General features: G+C 31.8%; 1 protein-coding gene and 1 long non-coding RNA gene across 2 annotated transcripts in view; both read right to left on the bottom strand.

Moving 5' to 3' along the window:
* Positions 1-19,600, bottom strand: part of LOC143067453 (glutathione reductase, mitochondrial-like) — a 180,419-nt gene that overhangs the window by 84,343 nt on the left and 76,476 nt on the right. The gene's annotated exons all lie outside the window — the stretch shown is intronic.
* Positions 5,627-8,490, bottom strand: LOC143066364 (uncharacterized). Its single transcript, XR_012975577.1, has 2 exons — positions 8,412-8,490; positions 5,627-6,823 (listed from the first exon to the last, which is right to left on the bottom strand). It is a non-coding gene; the product is annotated as an uncharacterized LOC143066364 (long non-coding RNA).

The raw sequence follows: 19,600 nt of genomic DNA on the forward strand, positions 1-19,600 counted from the left end.
TATTTTCTTTTAACTTGACATGAATATCAGTATAATTTTATCCGTTGTATTTTAAGATAGGACACGTATCTTAAAATATGGCACAACATGATTTTTGCATTCAATATATAATTTTAGTAAAAGAATTATCATATTGAGTATAGTCATGATTGATTGTGATATTCCTAAACAATATTTAGTGAAAGAGATATGTTTAGATTGTAAGCATGTCAAGCATTCATATTTTTTCCTAATATACAACATAAACTCCCCATGTAAATTAAACACAAATAAGCATCTATTATTTTTTATAATGTTAGTGTCATTGACATTCATAATACACATACATGTAAATAAGATAAGCTTGTAATATTAAACTAAATAAAAGCAAAATCTATATAGCTTTTAGAAGTCACAACAACAAAATATATACTAAAACCCATCTACATAGCGTTCTGTACATAGTTGTATAAAACAAAACAAAATTAAAAAATAAATCTACACAAAGTTACCCTTTAATATACTTATTTAAGAGGTGTTCCTGTCTATAGGAAGCTTATACAAAGAACAAGAAATGCTGAAGGACGCCTCATGGTGTGAGAGTTTCTCGCTGCATTGAAGACATATTGGTGACCTTCTGCTGTTGTCTGTTCTATGGTCGGGTTGTTGTCTCTTTGACACATTCCCCATTTCCATTCTCAATTTTATAGTAGGTTGTCACTGTGGATTGTTCATTTCCTTTCTGAAATTGTGTTTGCTACTTAGTTTTTTTGTAAAAGATCAATAATACATAAAGTCAATATCATCATGAAAAGAGATAAAAACAATTTCAAATTGCTATAAATATTGCTTTATTTCTCTCTTAGGACATATTATATTGTTATACTGGTACAAAAAGACATTGTTCGATAGCTTAAAGTGTAGAATCAGATGATCACGACATGAATTAAAACTGTACGACATATGTTTCTGAAATAACCCAAATCAAGAATGCTAGACAAAATATTTAGAGGCAAACAACGATGTATGAAGAAACAGCACGTTTAAATATAACATTAAGCTATTTATTGGCAGATAGTTATTTGTCTAACTTCAGCGACAAATATTTCTATCATATTGAGTAGGAAAAGAGTGACGAAAGATACCAAAGGGACAGTCAAACTCAGGAATCTTAAATAAAGTGATAACGCCATAGCTAAAAATTAACTAGCACAAGTGCAATCAGGAGGTTTAGACTTGAAGTCGTCAATATCGAGATCCTGCAAAACGTGTTTGTAATTGAAAATTCTAGTTGCAATAGGTTTGGTATAGGTATAGGAAATGATTGGTACAGACTGGTCTTTGAAATAAGGAGGTATTTTCGATTGAACTAATTTATGATGAAGAATATTGCCCAAGTTGTAAAATAACTTAAATAATAAAATAAATTAAGTAGGTACTTCAATTTAGGTCTTCCATAGTTATGAATGCTACAGAAAAATGGTACAGCTTGTTGAGTTGAAGCAAGATTAAATTCTGTATAGGCTATTTATTTCATTCGTGTATAACGTAAGGGTACCTAAATTTCACCCATTTGACCTTTTTTTCGCCTACATTTATTCATAATGCACACATAAGTTTATGTTTTGTTTATTTTATAGATGTATCATTATTTACAATAAAGTTCCAATCCATTTGAATAATATTCCGTAATATGCAATGCCAAAATTGAATACAATTGAGAATGGAAGTGCGGAATGTTTCAAAGAGACAACAACCCGACTAGAGAGCAAAAACAAAAACAAAAAACAGCTGAAGACCATCAAAAGGTCTTCAACACAGCAAGGAAGTTCCGCAACGGGGGATTGGCTTCATCTGGACTCTACATAAAAAATTGTACTTGTTCAGTGAAAATGGACGTCATACTAAACTCCAAAACATATATATGAACTAAAATTAAAAATTATACAAGAATAACAAAGGCGAGAGGCTCTTGACTTTGGACAGGTGCCAAAAGGGGCGGGATTAAACATGTTTAGTGAGATCTCATTCCTTAAACTTTTATTCAATGTAGAAAAACAAACACACATCAATACGCCCAATGCATGTTTATATTCACGTCCATACAACTCGAATAACTTGTGTTTTGTTTTATTTCTTCAAATAATTAAAACAATTTGACAATGGTCAATGCTTGCTACTCATTCTTTAAGAAATAGATGCCTGTGACATATTAAATGATCATTTTAATGGCGACGTTTTTGTTGATGTTATATTCACTTTATTTTATAAAGATTAAAGAATAGAAAAATGTTTTGATATTCTAGTAAACACTTTAAAATAAAGTGAATATAACATTCAAGGATTATTTCTGCACTTAAAAAGTAAAATAACAAAAATACCGAACTCCAGGGAAATTTCAAAACAGAAAATCACTTTTATTAAATAAACCAATAGTTTCTGTTAACTTGTTAAATGCCAACTTCAGCTTCGCTGATGTAACATGAAGCACTATAAAAGAGACTGCGATGAGTATTATTGTATGAAATGGTGTATCTATATTCAAAGTATTATACATGTAACCAAGCACAAATTCTATTCTGTATCCATAGTGTCCATTAGTTTAATGTATAAATTATTAATGAATCTATAAGACGTATATTGCTGAAACAACCGCATCTTAAACAGCTTAAACATTTCTTCTTTACTATTTTATGTATCACTGTTTGGTGGTGTATTCAACGTCTGTTCTTGCAAGAAATTTCTGATTTTGTTCGTTTTGATTCTTAAAAAAATGTTTTTTGTTCTTGATTTTATGAATTTACCTTTTTGCATAAAAAAACACCCATGTGGTAAAAGTCATAACAAAATGTCCACTTCGTTGCTTATTCGACTTGTTATTCATCCATAACATTTTGTTCTTTCCAATTCGTATGCGATTCAATCATTTCTCATCCTTTCTCACAATCAATCGTATGATACATACCATGTTCATGGTATCCGATTGGATGTATAAAAGTATCGCTACTCGAAACAATAGACTTGTGCCGAAAAATTAATGTCACTTTCAATTAAACGCATGACAAGTTTTCTGGAGATTGATCAAAGATTAATACGCTGTAGAAAATAACACTGGAATCATCACGTAACACTGTATTTGTTAGTAAGGAATTATATGGGATTTATAATGTTGTATTTACAGTATGTTTCAAGTAAATGATAAATGTACCAACACTTAAAATGTCGTGTGTGGAAGCGCTATATTCTTTATTTATACTTGCATCCGGAACACTTCTATAATACTAAAATTACGAGGTCCAATTTGTCAGCCGTCATCACGTAAAAACGATGAATCAAAGAATTCAACTTTATATACAACTAATATAGTACAAAGGTGTAGATTAAAAATTACACCACTCCAGGCCCTTTTGTTTTCCACGTAATTAATATTGCCAATAATTGGGAAGTTCCGGGTCGAATCCGATACTGATACAATAGTATAACCACCTGTTACCTATTACCTTATCTGTACGTTCCGCATCTGACAGGCGCACCACCAAACGGTGTATTCAGGATTAATATGCTATATACACGGGTCATAATCACAGGGTTGACACTACTTAATTGTCAAATTGTTACCTATTGTAGTATTTTAATCCGTAAGACTTTCTAAGATAACAATACAAATACTAAAAATCTGGAAAGTTTCAATTTGTTAGCGGGCATGACGTATAACAGCGAATCAAAGAATTCAACTTTATTTATAACTAATATAGGACAATGCTGTTGATTAAAAAATACTCCATTCCAGGACCTTTTGTTTTCCAAATAATTAATATTACCAATAATTGATAAGTTCCAGTTCGACGGGTTCAAACAGAAAGATTTGAAAGCAGAGAAGATTGTGTATCTTATAATCGGCATGGCTTTATCAGATGACAGTACTAATACTAAAATAAGGCTTGCGCATAGTTATATACTTTAATTCAGTCACGGACCCGCGATATCACGGGTGTGTTCTAGTAAACCAAAGAGTTGAAGGCCAGGAACGTATAAATGTATTTCACAAAACATTAAAAGAATTAATCGCCAAATCCAGCTGATGTACACTCTGTCTAAGGAAGTTGAAACCTTACTTTCTTAAAAATTATAGATGTATTTACTAGGAATTTAGAAAATTTTAATATGCATCCTGAACTTAGTATAACCTCTGGCAGTCGCACTTCTCTGTTGAAGTTGTCTTAACCCAGTGCTAGTAAATAACATTAATACTTATAAACTTTGTGACCGAAGCTATTTGCTACATATTAACATTCACCTGGCTTTGAAGGCATAAAACTTTGCTCAGTGCTCGGAGCACAAAAACCATGCTCGAAACATGAAATCCAGCAATTTGATTGGTTGATTTTCGAGTCTGAGTACAAAAATCATGCTCGAAAGTTTTATGACCGTAAGGCCTGGAGAACTCAATCCTCAACATTGAAAGCCAGGGATGTATAAATACGTCGAAACATTAGGCACTATAAGACCAAACAAAACATAGAAATAATAGCCAAATTCAGCTTACATCAAATTTGACCGTATAGAGATGGCGCCATAGTTTGTTTATTATTTTTTAATTTGTCAATACGCAGCTGTTATTATTTCTTCAAGTAAGATACAATTGCATGGTAAATACATTTGAAATTCTGCATAACACTTTCCGTTTTTGGTGCAATACACTTTCTTGTGTTATAAGGCGTCTGTGTGACATAGGGCTTTAATCATTGAAGTATAGAGGTACTATAAATACAGTGAGGATATAATTACGGTTACAAATAAAATACTAAAAAAATTGCTATTTACAAATGACCGTGTTTAAAAGGAGAACAATATGACGATACGATACGTTATATAAACTTGGATACATTCATTGATCACCCTTTCTTTTTGTTTTATATCAATCGAAATCTGATATACATTATCACTTGTAATTCAGACATTATCGAACAGATCATGAGAAATAACCATACAAATTGTCACAGTGGTTCTTGTGATAATTGTTTTATATCAATAAACTAACAAAGTAGTCATATTACATGACAAAGGCTTGGAAAATAATTTACATATGAAAAATTGGAGTTTTTTATCTCTTTTTTACTTGCTTTTCAACAACAAGTTGCCATATGAAATCCTGGGTTTTTTTTTAGAAACTATACAAAGTTAATTTTATATCTTTTCTCTTTTCTTTCAGTGAGAATGTTCTTAAGAATTTGACCGCATATCGTTTTACCGAATATATTAATGCATATCATTTCCATCAGGTAAAATGCAGTATTTTGTTTAATTTTAGTACAAAAATGGAATATAGTGTCCGTTAAAACGGCAAAAGTGTTAATTTAACTGGATTTTAGTGTCTTTTTTGTATTCTACTCATTGAAATTTAAAAACAAGATGCTCATAAAACTTTGCCGGCCCTTTATAGCTGACTGTGCGGTATGGGTTTTGCTCATTGTTGAAGGCCGTATGGTGACCTATAGTTGTTAACTTCTGTGTCATATATAGTCTTTTGTGGAGAGTAGTCTCATTGGCAATCATACTACATCTTCTTTTTATATTAACACATTTCATATCAGTGTGCTAATATCGTTACTTGGCACAATAGTAAATATTGCCATTCAAAAAGAACTTATCATTGATTGCTTTAATCGATAAATTCAACCATCACCCAACATGTTTAATCATATTATATTGGATTTATTAGAAACAAAACAAAAAATATCTGTTGTAACATTGTCAAACATTTGAAACGGTCATATTCCTTTTACTCGAAAGTAATATATGTCTATATTCTGTTTTTTTAACATTATATCGTTGACGAGGAATCACACAGCAGAACAGTTTCCGCAGTCCTTTTCTAAAGTTTTTACTCCACTTTACATAAAATATAAAATTTGAGCAAAATGACATGTATGACACAATTAAGACAATTTGATTTATGATATGATCTTTCAATGTAACGTATGATTCTCCCATCACATTGGACATAATGATAAAGCGGATTTTATTAATGTAACTTGGCATGAAAAGTACCATGTATGAAAGTCCTACTGCTAACAGTACTCGAGTTATGTGCATTAATGAACGATCTTTGTGCCTCAAAGGCTCGGCTTGTCCATATCGATGTAAAGCACTTTGTCGTATGTATTTTAAAATAATTGCACCAATAAGAACAGCTAGAACTGTCGTAGGCAGTATGAGGGTTATCACTGCATCAAGATATGTGTAAATATTAATGACTTCATAGTATTTTTCCGCTTGTGTACACAGAGGCCTACCCGCATATTCAGTCACTGTCGTTGTCCAAATCGAAAAATCAAAAAAAGCAAGCGCAAAAAGTACCAACAATAAAACCACTAGTCTAGCTTTTTGAACTGAGCATATTACTGTTGCCCTTTTCAAATGAAAAGTTACAATGTAGTTCTCAAATGTAATACATACTACAAACCATCCATTCAGGAAACTACAAACATATGTTGTGTATATTATACCGTGACACCACACGTTCTCGTGCACGATTCTCACGTGAAAAATCTCCATCCAGACTAGTAAAAGTGCTATAAGAAATAAACAACTGGAAAATGATAAGGCTGCTAGGTAAATATTCGATGAAACGCGTCTCATTTTCTTTGAACAGAATACTATTAAGGACAGAAAGTTCCCAATTAGTCCAAAGATGCATAAAATAGGTTGCAAGTATGTTGTTAGCCATTGTGCAAATGAAAACAGTACTGCTGGGATATACGGCTCCTCTGGTTCATATGTTGTATTCATCATGCTTCAAATTTTATATGTCCTCGTAGAAAATCAAACAGCTATTTCAAATCTGAAAAAAAGAAACATTTTTAATTAAAGAACTGTTTGAGTGCATAAAATGAAATGTCAGAACATTTTTCACAAATATATTTTAACAATGATGTCATGTATGCCTCATATGTAACTATACCGAATCATGGAAGTTTGGTGTTGTGTATGTAAAGTACACGTACATGTATGGTTACAATTTAAGTACAAAACAGTCGAGGGCAGAAGTTTACGGAGACATTTATTCTATGTTGATCTTTGAGGAAAAGAAATTAAAATTTAGCAGTGAACCATGAGACCACAATCCGAGACTGCAATGCCACAGTATGTACGTGTACTTGTAGACAAGCTTCCCTTCAATAATGTAATAATAAATATTTCAAAGATGTAAATGCATTTTTTAAATAATGTAATACTGTTGGTATATATTGTATATGAAGCAAAGTATAAATGTACCTGTTTAAAATAAGCTTTAGTACATGCAGATATTGATGTATACTGTTATTGAAGAACACACTGGTATAGATTTAATGTAAAAATATTTCATTGAAATTGCATCACACAACACATGGGATTTGAGTAATGCTGTTTTATTTTCATTTCTTTTCCGGCTGATCGAATGTTTACTTTGAAATTCTACGAATAATTATATCACACGTATTTATGCACAACTGTCATTCTGGTTTTCAACAAACATCTTAATAATTGTTTGTAAAACTATTGACACATGACGGAAGCACACTTATAGTGTTTTACACATCATGCAAACAAACAGTTTGTGTGAAATTAGTTTGATAGGTTAACAATATTATACAATATAATATGTTTCTATCAATTGTTTATAAAACCGTGTATACCAACGTGAGATGAACCACACCACATTATGTATGTGCCTATCCCAAATCAGTAACTGTAATTCAGTGGTTGTAATTGGTTGCTATCTGTTATATGGGGGGTTTTTCGTCGTTGTTTTGTTCCTCTTAGATTGGTTACATTTTGTTATACAGAGAACTTTCATACATGTAGCTTCATCCGTTAGTCCATTGGCAATGGCTTTCCACATGTCTTTAATTTATTTTTAAATTAAGACAGTCACAGTAGGCTGTGGAGGGCTTCATATCACATTGTTACAAATTCCTAAATGTTTACAATGGTGGAAAGTTTCATGAGGATGTGACGGGGTTTAACTATACTGTAATATCTCAGTTATCTCCTTTTAATTGCAGGCATTTTAAAAAGTAAGATATAGGAAAGTGCATGAAATTGAAAAAAAATACACCGGAAAAAAACTATGTTTTATAAATAAATAAACAAATAAACATAATTAGTTATCCTATACAGTGAGGCCAAAATAAATAACTCTGCAGTGTATGTAACCTTGAAGTTATACTAAACAACTTATCTAGCCGTGGAATAGACATAAAACTTCAGTTGGGAAGAACATTTACTCTTGCAGTTAGGTAAACTGTATTATCCAACAGCGAAGAAAAATATCTTAACCGACAGCAACAAATATTTCAAATCTTTCTTTCCGTGTATTATTTTTTTTTAACTAAAAGAGTATCATTAATTAATTTCTTGGAAAATTAATAAAGATCATTGCTACTTACTGTTAGTATCGAAATATATATTACCCATTCTTTAAAAATTCCAGTGATTATAAACAACATGTGATCTCCCAAACAATCAATGTAAAAACTACAATACATGAATAACGACATATATTTAAATAAACGGCTGCTGTGAAAAACAATATGATTGTCATTATTGATTCTTAGTGACACAAAATATAAGCAATTTTATTGGTGGCTATATTAGATTGACAGGAAATGTACATCCAATCACATTGTGTCATTTTTTTCTTTACCAATTCCAAACTGATTACGAGATCACAGTATAAGCAAAAACTCCAATTCAAAGAAAAGGAATTACATTCTGCAAACGCGGCAATACATGTATTAGACATAACAACGGTGTAAAATTACAAGAAAGAAACATAAGGAGAAAAGCATCGTCAGGGTGTTAAGTGGACATATAACATAAAATTAAAAGAAATTATTTGTTACTATGTGAGTTAAGTTATTTTACTGTTGCTGAAGTAAAAAGAAATTCAGACAAGTTAAACTCTAATTTTAAACAAGGGAGTGGATACATCTTGTGCGACAATCAGTATATAGGACTATATATATGATTGAGAATCAGGAAAGTCATTAACTCTACATACCTATAGCGAGAACCCCAACGAAGACACCCCTGGCGAATTCTCGAATTAGAGAAGCTTATGTACGAGCGTTTGACTATTTTTAAGAAAATATTTTAATTCGATCACATTTCTCTATATATACATAGTATATGTATTTATTGAAATCATAGAAATCCATTTGTTTCTCTCATTATTGTAAAATATCATACAAAGCCTGTAGATTTAATGGCATAGTCAATATGAAAGGGTCGTTTAGTATACATCTCCTGATAGAAAAGATTACTCTCCTGAAATAGGTATTAATAGATTGTATACTAATTTGTGACTATACTTTTTATCATAAAAAAAATGCTAACAACAAATTTAGATTTGTTAATTCTATTTCAAGCTTGTTCGTTTATCCTTTAGGAGTAGAAGCTTCTCTTTATGTTTTTTGTAACTTTTTAATAATTTCCCAATGCAGTAATTAGTTGCAAAATTCAAACTGTGATAATAAAAAAAAATACAATCAAGAATCTCGTACATTTTTAAATGTTGTTTTAACTTTAACATTTTTATTTTCATCTTTAAATATAAAGATAAGAAAATGTGGACTGAGTGCCAATAATGTAACTGAGACAACTATCCCACAAGAGACTTAATGCAGTAGATATAAGCTACCGTAGGTCATAGTCCGGTGTCCTAAAACAAGGATCCGGCCTATATCAACTAGTAGCTCGAGAGGCTCATTATCTCATCCCCTTTATTAAAAATTCCACCGCCTTTGGTCGGGGGGGGGGGGGGGGGGGTAACAGTTTTGGAAATGTTTGAAACATATGATTGTTTATATCATCTCTCTTGTTTATCAAATTTGATGACCTCTTATAAGTGTATTAAGTTTTCACGGTGTTTTGCTTTTGAATAGCTCATGACACACTTTGTCTATTTTTTACCTTTGAATAATATCAGCATTTGCTTGAATAGTTCTGTCTTCCTTTCTAGTCCAACATTCACAAACTGTAAATAACGAAATTCTCAGCACCCTTTAGTGAAGAAAAAAAATTGTCTCTTGTTGGAAACAAATGCATCATGATCGAATGACGCCATGAAATATAACCATTTAAAATAAAATTCAATCTCATCGTTTGACATGCCCAATATATCGTATCTTCACAGTTTACCCTGTGTAGAGTATTGTTTTATTGCAACCACGAGGGTCACTGGATAAGTTTGTTAATTGAACTCTTTCGTTATATATGTTCTATTGTCTTACAATGTCATTGTGTTTAATTGTATATTTGTTTGTATTGCTTTGACCCTGATGAGTGTATTTTTGCAACAAACATTATCAAATAATAAGTTATATACCGATGTCCAATTTTCAGGATGTTAGATAAATGAATGGACGGAAAAACCTATCTTATGTCAATGGGTGGCAATGTTATAAAACAATATATTATTATATATCAATATGTTAAAATATTTTTATAAATATTAAACCAATTTATTTCTGAGGTGGAAGTGTTAATAAATATTTTCAAAATTTTGCACCTAACATTTTATCATCCATAGTAAATATGAAGCATGTTCATGTCAGCCATACAAATAGGTCGAACTTTTGAATAAAGACAATAAACGAATTGGGGTATGTTTTGGAATGCGAGCGGCACCCCTGTAACAACATGTAGGTGCATCATCCCGACTTCCTGACTACAAACCTTTTAAGTGACACGCGTGTCGACTTAACGAACGCATTTTTTTAACAAAACTTATAGCATTTCAGAATTCAATCATTTCTTTGGAAAATTTGGAAAGTATATGCAATAAAAGACCATTTCATTTCATGAATATAAAATGACATGCATATTATTGGGAGAAGTTACTATATGTATACGTGATGATTCATATTTTCCTTAATGGAAAAATAAAATGCCCCCCCCCCCCCCCCTAGGGGTAAGAATGACTATATAATACCGGCCTTTAACAATGATCAAAACCAAAACCGCATAGTAAAAGAAAGGTATCATAATATGCCCTGGCATGAGATAATATAATTCAAACAAGGAAGACCAACGCCCTTAAAGAAATAATAACAGAAAAATATTTTTGATTTTAAGATAAATGTTCTGTTGAATCTTATTTTCTCGCTTTTATATGGATTAGATCGTTTGTTTTCCCGTTTGAATGGTTTTAGTAATTTTTTGGCCCTTTATAGCTGGCTGTTCGGTGTGAGCCATTGCTCCGTGTTGAAGGCTGTACCTTGACCTATAATGGTTTACTTTTATAAATTGTTATTTGGAGGGAAAGTTGTCTCATTGGCACTCATACCACATCTTCCTATATCTATATGTGCCAAAAAAATTGTCAAAAATGAAACAGGTATAATTGAAAAAATAAAAAAAAACCTAATAACTTATGAAAATAGTTTCAGCTTAGTTGAATACCTTCACCATTATATCTATACATATATAACGAAATGTATTAATGGCAATTTAAAATGCTTTTAAGATAAAATAGATTACTCAAGATAATTAAACATTTTGATACCTTGAGCTTGCACTGACCTCATTCCTGTTTGACGTTATGAACGTACACAAGTGCGAGCAATATGTGCTCCGCGCGTTTCATCATATTCACCGTTTACACATTTCCTTAATTTGTAAAATTCTAGATTTTAGATAAACTAAAGCTACAAACGATTAAATTCCCCACATTCTATAGCTGCAGATGCAAATACTAATATAATCTGTTTACAAATAAAGTTTGAATGATAAATGTTTGTAACATCTTTTATCGAATAAGTTTATATAGGTTGATACACAGCATGCATTTTATATATTGATGACATAACTTGATTTAAATCATATAGACTAGTACGAAGACTGGCTGACATAAAATTCTTTAGTTTAGGAATGGCGTAAAGGGACATGTCCTCTATCATAAAACGGGTACAAAATAATGTAAAAATAATCTTTATCAAATATCGTCGTATAGACTTACAGAATTGCGTCTCACACACATTCAATAGAGAAAATAAAAGAGAGAAATAGAGATTGGAAGAATATGCGTAAGACAAAACATTATTTAGTGCTGTTTACTGCAGGGGTTCACTCCACGCAGTAAGATGACAACGGTTGTAATACATATTTAACCTTAAGAAAGATATACCATGATACAAGATACAGATGGTTCGAAAAAAACATGCGGTAAACGTTGTTATCATTTAAAAAATTGTCCCCATATCACATTCTACATTGTTATTATTCATTCGTTGGTCAAATAATCGTTAGAACAATTGGCAAAATATTTCTATCTATGATGTAATTGTAGATGTTATATGCCTTTTGGTGTAACTTCGAAAACTTGTTTGTTGCTTGTCTGTTATATTTGCTATGTGCCTTTTTATGTTCTTTGTTAAATATATATGTAGGACTCAAATCTAGGGCGGGTTCAAATCGATGGCAGGTTCAAATCTATGGCAGATTCCTAATCTATGGCAAATATGACATTGCAGACGTCAAATTTATGCTAGATTTTTGTTTTCACCTAATCAATGGTAGATTTAGGAATAACGTAATTTTCCGGGGAAAAGAGTAAAATATAACGTCACAATTAATAAATAACGCCACACATATGTTTACCGACCGTGCAAAGGCTGTATAGCCAGTCATGATCAAGGTCGTGAAAAACTTCCATTTGCAAAGGCTATCTAAACTTTCCTGAAGTCATGTGTTTAAAATACTCAGGAAAACACTTTCCGTTTTTCCTAAAAAAAATAATTTGCCGATAGTTTAAAGAAAGATGTGATCTTTTATTTACAGGACGAATAATAATTATTGGATGTACCGTTCGAATTGCGCGATGAAAAAAAGGCAAAGCTGTTTTAGTAGCGGATATTTTAGGAATGGAGTGATAGTAAATAATTTAGCGTCTACGGCTAGCAAAGTCCTTAAAGTGGGAAAATGAAATTACAGGATACCACCAAGTTGACTTTTAAAATCGTCACCAGTTAAAAAAGATTGATTAATGCTAAAATAAATATTATGTGAAAAGTCAAACTGTTTAATTCTCTTTTTATATATAAAAACTGCTTTCTTATTTGTTAATGGACTTTTTTTCTAGTTGTTTTAATCAATGGATTAAACTGGTACCCTACACAGATTAAAAAAAGCTATTTCCGGTATAATGGTATATCACTTTTACACTTTTTTTATGTTTGACATCACGATTTGGTTGGCCATTATGGAATTATTTGTTCACAAATGATCATTTAGACATGCTCCCGTTGTCGTACATGTCAACTTATTTAACACAAGTTAGTGCATGATCGGATGTGTACTGCCTTGTTCTTCATTTGCGCAAAATCTGCCATAGATTTGGACACAACAAAAATCCGCCATAGATTAGGAAATTACAAACTTGCCATAGATTAGAACTTAAAAAAATCTGCCATAGATTTGGGATGGCATGACGTCATATTTACCATACATGTAGATTAGGAATCTGCCATAGATTTGGAACCCACCATAGATTTGAGTCCTACATATATACTTACATGTATACATCCCATCTTTATGTTTTTGTACTATGGTAAATTTGTGTATTCTTGTCTTTAATTTTGCTAATATGCTTGGTTTGTATGCTTGGTTTGTATGCCATTTTGTGCTTCTTTGTTATATATTTGTATGTTATTTTAGTAATTAAGATTATATCACAATGTTGACTGCTGTATTTGTAACATTATGTCTGTTTGTTTTGTTCACGCAACGTTGTTATCATAATGGAATTTGATGCGACTGTCATACAAGTGAGAGGTTTAGCTAGTATAAAACCAGGTTCAATCCATCATTTTCTACATAAGAAAATGCCATTACCAAGTCAGGAATATGACAACCGTTATCCATTCGTTTGATGTGTTAGAGCTTTTGATTTTGCCATTTGAGAAGAGACTTTCCGGCTTTAATTTTCCTCGGAGTTCAGTATTTTTGTGATTTTACTTTATACTTTAATGTAAAATGAATATTTGTCTGAATCAACTTGTAATGATAAGCAGTAGTGATGCTCATAATTTGGCATTTAACCAAATCATAGTGTGTGCTTACACATTTACGTATGAATGTAGGTTGTATCATTTCTTAAGAAGGTCAGATAAAAAGCAGCATGACGAAAGATAACCCAATGCTAAACAGGAACCAACTTTAGTATGTGTACGCTTTACCAGTCTTTTTTTCATTTCGTTTTTAAAACTTATAAATTAGGGTGACATAGCTCTTCGATTAGGTACATTGTAAATCAGTGAATTTCCTTTTTCTGGTGATTAGCGCTCTTGATGAATGCTAATCCGGAAAAGCACTTCGACATTATTTGGGTTTGGCTACAGTGATTTTTAAAATTAATGGTTTTTCACTCCGGCTTATGGTGTTGAAGAGTGAAAATACTCCTTATTGTCACTTTTGTATGGAATTGAAAATTATCTCGTACTCAAATAGTTATCAAAGGTACCAGGATTATAATTTAGTACGCCAGACGCGCGTTTCGTCTACATAATACTCATCAGTGACGCTCATATCAAAATATTTATAACCAAACTAGTACACAAACACACGTAATAATTCTTGAAATGAATTGTTTACTATAGTGACTAAATTAGTATCCACTGAGATCCCCACGAATCTACATTTATGATCAGACATACAGGTTATAATTCAGCAACATGTATCAACACTTATGGTGAAACCATATAAACTAATTTACAACAAAGAAACACATGCCCCTTTAAGTGGAGGTTCTTACACGATAATCACGACAATCACCAAAATCAAATGTAAGATATTTGACTGTTAGCATACAACTAAAATATTGAGAACAATAAAAAAAAACTTCAAATTTACTTAAAAGCGACATCACTCATATGAATATGAGAATATCGAAAACAATGGATAATATGTTGCAGAGCGTGCATCACCAATTACGATATAGCTGATTGACAATGCCAAAATATTTCGAGAAAATATATTTTCTTTTATTCATAAAGACTGTTTCAGAACGATCAGGTGCATTTTATACCAAATATTAATATTTTGAAATCATGCGTTGTTTGCTTTTGTCAATAAGCAGGGAGAAGAAGTGTCAATAGAGTTATTAATATTACCAGATGTAAACTTAAAAAAAAGAACAAAAGAACAACTTTAAAAACATAACCTTTTTTCTATTTTATAAAACAAAAGAAAGGTCAACGTATTGATGTGGGAAAAAATGTGTCTTTTTACCGATTCATGTTATATTTTGTCTCGAGTCTAAGAAGATGTGGGATTTAATTAAACAGGATCTATAACAAACAAAATCTATCATCAACACGAAAATTATACCTAAAATCTCGTAAAGTCATGACAAAAGACAAACTAGAAAGGCCCCCTCTGAGCTTATCGTATAATATAATTCTAATTATTGTGCCGTTGTGATATTCATATCTTCAATGGAATCGTTGTTATGATGTGACAGTATCAATAATATTTTTTTAAAGGATTACTTGATTAGTTTTACAACCAATCCTTTTTAATAAATTTGTATTTGAAAGTAATAAAACATTTATATGTTCCTAAATGATGTAGTCAGACATTTTTTCCCTAAGATGGTTCGGAATTCATGTAAGATTTTTTAAACAATCGGAAACCCTTATACAAAAATGACAGTTTTTATAAGAAAAACAATAAAGAATACAAGTATGTACACGAATGCGTTAGTATAATGTAAAATAGTCAAATGTTTCACGAAATCGTAAGAGTACTAGTAAAACGTATGATGTTCAATTATATATAAGAATGCTGGTTGATTTCATTTGTATTTGAAAGCAATAAAACATTTATTATGTTCCAATTAGATGTAGGCAAACTTTTTCCTAAGTATGGTCCAGAATTCATAAAAGATTTTTTTGAAACATTGTATGATTGGTTAAGGAAGTATAAGGTTTCCTTGAGCATTGTTTCTTGAGAGTTATAGAATACCGTGAGAAACATAATTACATTGATATCGGGATAAAATGATACTCTTGTATTTCGACACTCGTTATATATAATTTATTCTCTGTTCTTCTGTTCAGATGATTAAATAAAGGTGCAGAAGAAGTGAAATGATATAATATTATAATACAAGGTTTTTCTTGTAATTAAACCCTCACTAGTACAGCTATAGTTTATTTTAACTCTCCATTTAAAACTATAATGATAATATGTGAAATAACTGTTATAAATAGTCGGGAATAGTTGTACCATAGAACGATTCTAGGGTAGAACTGTAAAACGGAAGGACTGTCGGGATTAGTTCTAGGCACGAATACGTACGCTTTATAGGGTATAGAACTGCCAGAAGGTGTTTTATAATAGAAACAGGTAAAGTAAATACATAAATATTTATATTTTATAGTGTGTCTTTCTTTGTTGTGATGTTTTTAAACTATTGTTTCAAATAAGGATGAAGATTGGTACTTATTTAAACGTTTAAACCCGCTTTAATTGTTTGCATCTGTTCTAAGTCAGGAATCTGATGTTCAGTAGAATGTTGATGTGGTTCATAAGTGCTTCTTGTTTCTCGGTTTTTGTCGAGCCTGCAACTTTTGTTGCAGAAAGCTCGACATAGGGTTAGTGATCCGGCGGCGGCGGCGGCTACGGCTGCGGCGGTGTTAGCTAACTTCTTAAAAGCTTTATATTTTAGAAGGTGGAAGACCTGGATGCTTCATACTTTGTATATAGATGCCTCATGTTACGAAGTTTCTGTCAGTCACATGTCCAATGTCCTTGACCTCATTTTCATGGTTCAGTGACCACTTGAAAAAAAAGTTCAGATTTTTTGTAATGTTGAATTCTCTCTTATTATAAGCAATAGGATAACTATATTTGATATGTGCGTACCTTGAAAGGTCCTCATGTCTGTCAGACAGTTTTCACTTGACCTCGACCTCATTTCATGGATCAGTGAACAAGGTTAAGTTTTGGTGGTCAAGTCCATATCTCAGATACTACAAGCAATAGGGCTAGTATGTTCGGTGTATGGAAGGACTGTAAGGTGTACATGTCCAACTGGCAGGTGTCATCTGACCTTGACCTCATTTTCATGGTTCAGTGGTTATAGTTAAATTTTTGTGTTTTGGTCTGTTTTTCTCATACTATATGCAATAGGTCTACTAAATTTGTTGTATGGAATGATTGTAAGGTGTACCTATCTAGCGGGCAGATGGCATGTGACCTTGACCTCATTTTCATGGTTCAGTGGTCAAAGTTAAGTTTTTGAGTTTTGGTCTTTTTATCTAATACTATATGCCATAGGTCATCTATATTTAGTGTATGGAAACATTTTATGATCTTTATGTCAGTCGCGCAGGTTTTATTTAACTGTGACCTCATTTTCACGGTTCCTTGCACAGTGTTAAGTTTTTGTGTTTTGGTCTATTTTTCTTAAACTATAAGTAATAGGTCAACTATATATGTTGTATAGAAGCATTGTTAGCTGTACATGTCTGCCTGGCATGGTTCATCTGACCTTGATCTCATTTTCAAGGTTCATTGGTCTTTGTTTAGTTATCTTGGTTAATGTTAAGTTTATGTGACAGTTGTATTAAAGTTTAGCTATATACTTAGGACTATCAACATAATATCAATGATTAGTATAGAAGGCGAGACATTTCAGCGTGTGCACTCTTGTTTTTATATAAATTATACCATTTGCTTTACCCGCTTCAATGGTTTTACACTAGTAATTTTGGGGGCCATTTACAACTTGTTCTTCTGTGTGAGCCAAGGCTTCGTGACCTATAATGGTTTAATTTAATAACAGTGACTTTGATGGAGAGTTGACTCATTGACATTCATACCATAGAGTCTTATATCTATATAATAAGATTTTGAAACTAAGACATAGTAATGGTTATAATTGTATACCTTAATCAAAGGAAGAACCATGACAACAAACACGCTTTCCAATTTCCAATGTGCTCATTAAATGTGAATCCTTACATAAATATCTTATTAATCATAGCTTAAAATATTTGTTAACATAAGCAATATTATTAAATATTAAATAGGCATCTGACATTTACTTGACATTACTTATATACACGTGGAGATTTGTCCCATTGGCAATCATACCACATCTTATATTTACATGTGTTTATTTGCCCTACAAACTTTAATTTATTTTTGAATTCAAATTGATACTCTTTACATGACCTTTGAAAGTGTTCCTTAATGACGTAAATTAGAGATGCAGCATTCTGATTGTCATTTAGAAAAAGGGCAGTTACCTATATTTTCCCTATTAGTCATATCTTAAAGATGGAAAAGATTACAAAGCACTGTATGCATGTTTTTATAGCTGTGTTATTTCTTCATTTTTATATATTATGTTAATCGACCATATACAACAACTATAAACTAGTGCATGTACGAGATAAATATAACCGTTAAAGAATCATTTATTACAGTTAAAATCTTTTAAATATTAATTGACGATGAAGCGTACATCCATCAGACCCAATAAAAGCTTCAGTCAACTGGTCATCCTGAGTAAACTTCCCTTCTTTTAAGTGTCAAATTTTACCATTCCATATTTTCAAAGCTCCTTGTTTATGAAGAAATGAGAAAATTTTGGCAAATCCTGGTGTCTTGCCATGGCTTTGTTTGGACTTGTTTGTTTGCTTTTTGGCCTTGCATGTTTGTCTCTAATATTTTATTAACTATGTATTTGAATTCAGGTATCGCAGATCAAATTTATTCGTTCCTGGTGTGTTCATTTACGTTTTTTGATTGAGTTAAGCCTTCCAATTGATATTTTATCGTGTGTTTTTCTGTGTTGTGATGTTACACTATTGTTTCAGAAAAAGGGAGGAGGTTTGGTACCATTTAAACGTTTAATCCCGCTGCAAATGTTTGCACCTGTCCCAAGTCAGGAATCTGATTCATAGTATGTCCCAAGTCAGGAATCTGATTCATAGTAGTTGTCGTTTGTTTATGTAATTCATACGTGTATCTCGTTTCTCGTTTTTTTATATACATTAGACCGTTGGTTTTCCCGTTTGAATGGTTTTACACTAGTAATGTTGAGGCCCTTTATAGATTGTTGTTTGGTGTAAGCCAAGGCTCCGTGTTGAAGGCCGTACATTGACCTATAATTGTTTTTTTTTATATATAAATTGTTATTTGGATGAAGAGTTGTCTCATTGGCACCCATACCACATCTTCCTATTTCTATGTATATGAAATTGTGGAACAAATCAAACTAACTTGGTTTGTCTAGTTTAATGAAAGGCTCACGAGATATAATAAGATATAAGAGACTTTCACATGGAGTAGATATTTCGCTTTCACTGTAGCGTAGCATTGCATTTTGCTTTGTTGCAAAAATCATATGATTTGGCTTTATATTTATAAATAAATATAGTATGACCATTAATTTTTCACTATTCTTCAACACAATGGAAATCTTCTTGTTCTTATGACAGTATTGTATGATTAACAGACAGAATAAAGCTGAGTTATTATCCTATTAGTCATTGCAGCTATTTGCCATACAAATTGGAGGGTCATAAATGTATAACATAACGGTAACCAGATAAGGCCTAATGTA

This window comes from Mytilus galloprovincialis, chromosome 3 (assembly GCF_965363235.1).
Source record: "Mytilus galloprovincialis chromosome 3, xbMytGall1.hap1.1, whole genome shotgun sequence".
Lineage (NCBI taxonomy): Eukaryota > Metazoa > Mollusca > Bivalvia > Mytilida > Mytilidae > Mytilus > Mytilus galloprovincialis.